The sequence below is a fragment of the Chlorocebus sabaeus genome, chromosome 17 (assembly GCF_047675955.1).
Source record: "Chlorocebus sabaeus isolate Y175 chromosome 17, mChlSab1.0.hap1, whole genome shotgun sequence".
NCBI lineage: Eukaryota > Metazoa > Chordata > Mammalia > Primates > Cercopithecidae > Chlorocebus > Chlorocebus sabaeus.
In genome coordinates, this window is record NC_132920.1 from 65,651,431 (window position 1) to 65,656,593 (window position 5,163).

The 5,163-nt window shown below is 41.7% G+C and overlaps 1 pseudogene; it reads left to right on the top strand.

Annotated features, from left to right (window-relative positions):
• The first annotated feature begins 972 nt into the window (after nt 1–972).
• LOC119620183 (mitochondrial nicotinamide adenine dinucleotide transporter SLC25A51-like) lies at nt 973–4,925 on the top strand (annotated as a pseudogene).
• Nucleotides 4,926–5,163: the final 238 nt, after the last annotated feature.

Sequence of the window (5,163 nt, forward strand, 5' to 3'; positions counted from 1 at the left end):
AGTGGGCTGGGCAGAAGGAGCCCAGAGGACGAAAGCAATTCTCACACAGAGGTGCTGCAGCCCACACAGGTTTCTGGCTGGCGCAGTGACACCCCAAGGATCCTGTGATAGTATTTTAAGCCCATCTGATCCTATTAGTCTTCTTGGGCAGTCATAATAAAATTCCACGGATTGGATGGCCTAAACAACAAGAAATCAATTTTCTCGCAGTTGTAGAGGCTAGAAGTCCACGATCAAGGTGCTTGTTTATTCCATTTCTGACGAGGCCTCTCTTCCTCAGTTGTACACGGCTTCCATTTTACATAACCTCACATGGCCTTTCCTCAGTGCACTAAGAGAGTGAGCAAGCTCTCTGGTGTCTTTTCTTATAAAGCCACTAATCTTGTCGAAACAGTCCTACCATTATGACAGGATTTAACCATAATTACTTAATTAGAGGCTCCATCTTCAAATATATTTATGCTGGGAGTTAGAGCTTCATAATCTTTTTTTTTTTTTTTTTTTTTTTTTTTTTTTGAGGAGAGGGGCACACATTTTCCATCTTAATGAGATCTTGTCTAATTTAGGCAGCAAATGAAGCACTGAGCCAACAAAGTTGAAAGTTTATCCTAGCATTTGACACAAAGTAAAAACCAAACACCAGTATTTTGTGATCCAATGCACAACGAGAGAAAGGTAAAAGCAATTTACCTTACCTCACCCTACAACGAACTGGTTTGTTCATAACAAGAGCATTAGAAAGAACACAACAGGGCCCGTCGGGGCAGCCGGCCGCTCTGGGGTCCCACCCCAGTCCTCTGCGCGCTCTGGCTGCCCTGGCCCAGTCGCTGCCGGCCCCACCCAGGCGGCGCGCGGTGAATGAGTTCTGAGCCTCCTCGGCTCCCGGCTCTCCTGCCTAACGCTCGTGTTTATACAGCTGCTGGGCGACCTTTCCCGCGAAAGAGGCTGTGACTTCATTCCCGAGCGCCCGGGGCTGGGGAGGCTCCTCCCTGGTTCGCAGAAACCGCAGGGGCGGGGAGGAGCGGAGCTCCGCCTGCGCCCGGGGTGAGCAGGGCTGGCACCGCGCAAAGCGCACCCCCCCTCCCACGGGAGACTGATTTCGGCCTCCTGAGCTCGGGACCCCTGACTGTGGAGTGTCAGAGATGGAGGAGGACTTAGTGTTCTTGTCCAACCCCCTCCCCGCTTTTCACAGGTTGGGGAAATGGGCGCCTGGAGAACGGAAATTAAGTTATCAAAATTGACTCCGGAAGATAGAAACTAACAGAACAATAACAATGGAAGAAATTGAGAACATTGTCAGAAAGCATCATCATGCCAAACTCCAGGCTCAGATTGTGTTACAGGTTAAAAAAAGTCAGTCCTTCATGAAAACGAAAGATCTTAAGCAACACGATGGATTCAGAAGCCTATGAAAAGAGGCCGCCAGTACTAACATCTTCAGAACAAGATATATCACCTCATATTGCAAATGTTGATGAAATGAAGCATTGTTTGTGTGGCGGCTGCGCAGCCTTCAACAACGTCGCAATCACGTTTCCCATTCAGAAGGTCCTCTTTCGACAACAGCTGTATGGCATCAAAACACGGGATGCAATACTTCAGTTGAGAAGGGATGGATTTCGAAACTTGTATCCTGGAATCCTTCCCCTATTAATGCAGACGACGACTACACTTGCACTTATGTTTGGTCTCTATGAGGATTTATCCTGCCTTCTCCACAAGCATGTCAGTGCTCCACAGTTTGCAACCTGTTGCGTGGCGGCAGTGCTTGCAGCGACAGCAGAAGCAATTTTCACTCCCCTGGAAATAGTTCAGACATTGCTTTGAGACCACAAGCATCATGACAAATTCACCAACACTTATCAGACCTTCAAGGCACTGAAATATAATGGAATTGGAGAGTATTATCGAGGCCTGGTGTCCATTCTTTTCCTGAATGAACTCAGTAATGTCTTGTTTGAGGCCTTTGAGGTCCCATTAAGGAGCATCTGCCTACCGAGATGACTCACAGTGCTCAATTGGTCAATGATTTTATCTGTGAAGGTCTATTGGGTGCCATGGCGGGATTCTTATTTTTTTCCAATTAATGTTGCAAAAACTCACATACAGTCTCAGATTGGTGGGGAATTTCAGTCTTTCCCAAGGTTTTCCAAAAAATCTGGCTGGAACAGGACAGAAAACTGATAAATCTTTTCAGAGGTGCCTATTTGAATTACCATTGGTCCCTTATATCTTGGAGCATCATCAGTGCAACTTATGAGTAAAGATTATATGAAAAAACAACAGTTAAGTGTCATTCATCAACTAAATAGACCTTCTAAGAAGAATGCAGCTTGACCTCTTTGTTCATTGGCCAAATACAAGCTGGTGTCATAACTCCAGGCCACAGGGAGTTATGGGCAAAGCTATTTTGCTTATGCCTCAATGAAACAGAATAAAAGGTTTCAACAGGAAAATATAAGGGATTTGTTTTGTTTTGTTTTGTTTTGTTTTTGTATCATTACCTAAGAGCTTTAGACTAATTACCTGGTAAGTAGCTGTCCATCTGATGGCCTTTGACAGGGAACTTAATCCCCAAAATAAGATTTTCTCAAACCAGTCTTGAAGTCTTCTGCATTGAAACCTAAGTGGCTGTGACCAGCCAGAGAGAAGGTCCTCAGGGGCCAGGGGCTCCTCAGGCTTCCTTTGTTACTGCCTTACTTGCTTCTCTGCCCTCAGGAGCAGCTGCAGAGGATAGTCCTCATTAAGCTCAAGCATATGACAATGGGGCAGAACAGAGAAGAAAAACAGCTTATTAGGTATAGGCTTTTCATGATAAATTGCTTGTATTAGTTTTGGAACTAAGTACCTATTGGATAGTCATTATACTATTTGTATTTAGATATGGTAGATTAAGGAGCTATGGAAGTTTCCATTTTGCTTTCTAGGTTTGAAGTTTTCTATTTGATTCTGACTGTGACTTTCAACCCTTCCAAAATATCCTTATGTAAATTTCACTTATTTCATTGCCAAAAGAGGAAGGGACTTAAATTTTGTTATAGGTGTTCTATCCTGTTAAAAAATTTTCATATTAATTTTGAATAGATCAAACTCTGCTTAGCGTGGTTTCTTTGGATTATTGGGGCCATCTCAGCAAAGGTCTGTGGTTATTTTTCCCCTGAGTAGGAGTTGGTCATATTTAAGCATCCTGTTCTCTTAAAACTCTCCTTTTAAAAAATAAACACTTCCATAACATTTTGTTTTGGAAGTCTATTAATGTAATCCCACTTTTTCCCTCCTAGTTTCTAAATGTTACAGAGAGGGGAAAAGGCTCAGGATAGTTTTCATCCTGCAGTGTTGGCTGTCTTTTATTTTACCCTTGGAAATAGAGACTCCGTTAGGGTTTTGACATTTTGGGAACCCAGTTTTACCATTGTGTTAGTAAAATAGTAAGATAGTTTGAGAGCATAGGCTCTAAATGAAGACATTTGAAGAGTTAGTTTGAATTCTAAAAGTAGGCAATAGCCAAATAGCATTTTCATCCCTTAGTACACGAAAACTTCTTTGTCAGAGGAATTGGAAAATGTGAAAATACTTTTTCCAGATAAAGCAAAATGATTCATATACCACTTCCAACTGACTAATGAAATGCAAGAGACAGATTGAAAAAGTGGATTATGATTCTTAAAACCCTTTCTGTAAATATGTAAAGATTGATTTCCAGCATCTGACATGATGGTAAGTTTCTTGTTAACCAGTTTTTCTTCTTTCTGGGTAATTGCATGTGAATATTTGCACATACTGACCAAAATAAAATCAGGGCCTCAAGTTGGTAGTTTACTGAAACTGTCTGGGCAAATTGTCCATAAAAGCTGTTTACCTCTAAATGCAGTATGGCTGGTTAAATACAGTGAACATCCTTCTTTCAGTTGTAAAGGATGAAGCATGTTAAGCATTAGCCAGGCAGTAATGAAGCTACATAACCATACAGCAACTCTGTCTGACAATGTTGTGCTGGATATTGCAGTTTACATTCAGGTTGTAGATGTAAAGATTTAAACAAATAATTTGGCACCAAATAAATATGAGTAGCATCCTTTGGCCTATTAAATAGAGTCAGGATTTGAAGGGAGTTGAGTTTGAGAAATGAATGAATAAAGGCACCTTGGTGCCTGACCCACTCATTCCTGTGTGTGACTCCGAGCACTGACAGGCATGTCCAGTTACTCAGCACAGGGCAGGTGGGTTAGCCTGGGGTAATACCTTGGCCCTGGGAATAGATACCATTGGGCCTTTGGTTTTGCTGGGCTTCCTTTTGTCTTTACACTCCATACAGATGGTAGAAATCGGAGTTCTAAAGCACTTTTGTGAAATACAAGCTAAGTGAGAATTCTAAGGAAAATGCTTTGGTTTCTGCCATCTCAAATAACTAGCGTTTAAAAACAATTATTAATAAATACTTTTAATAATTTTTAACTCAGTATAAAGATTTTTTAATTTCGTTGTCACTCTTTACAGCTTTTGAAGACCAAACTGCAAATGCATTACCAGGGATGGTTTTGTGTTGTCCTATAGACTTCTTAAGTTTGACAAAAAATTTACAGAACTTGTAACCAACAGCTTTGTCTGAACTTGAAGTCAAAACGTGTTGTTAGTAAGAGATTCTAACTATTGTTTTAACCTTCAATGTGAACTAGTGTGGTTATAATTTTGAAAAGGCAGGCCAGCGCGATGGCTTCTGCCTGTAATCACAGCACTTTGGGAGGCCGAAGTGGGCAGATCACTTGAGGGCAGGAGTTTGAGACCAGCCTGGCCAACATGGTGAAACCAAAAAATTAGCCGGGCATGGTGGCAAATGCCTGTAATCCCAGCTACTTGGGCAGGAGAATCACTTGAACCCGGGAGGCGGGGATTACAGTGAGCCAAGATCTCACCACTGCACTGCAGCCTTGGCTACAGAATGAGACTCTGTCTCAATAAATAAATAAATAAATAAATAAATAAATATAAAAAAATTAAAAAGGCAAACATGATTGAATATCTGAATAACTTTAAAAGTGGCCTTTCTGTTACGTATGTGGCACAAACGGCTCATGAGTGCAGGACACTTATGGTCTTGTGTCTTATACTTCATGTCTGATGCCACCAGAAATGTTATGAATTCTGTATTTAACACACTGAGAG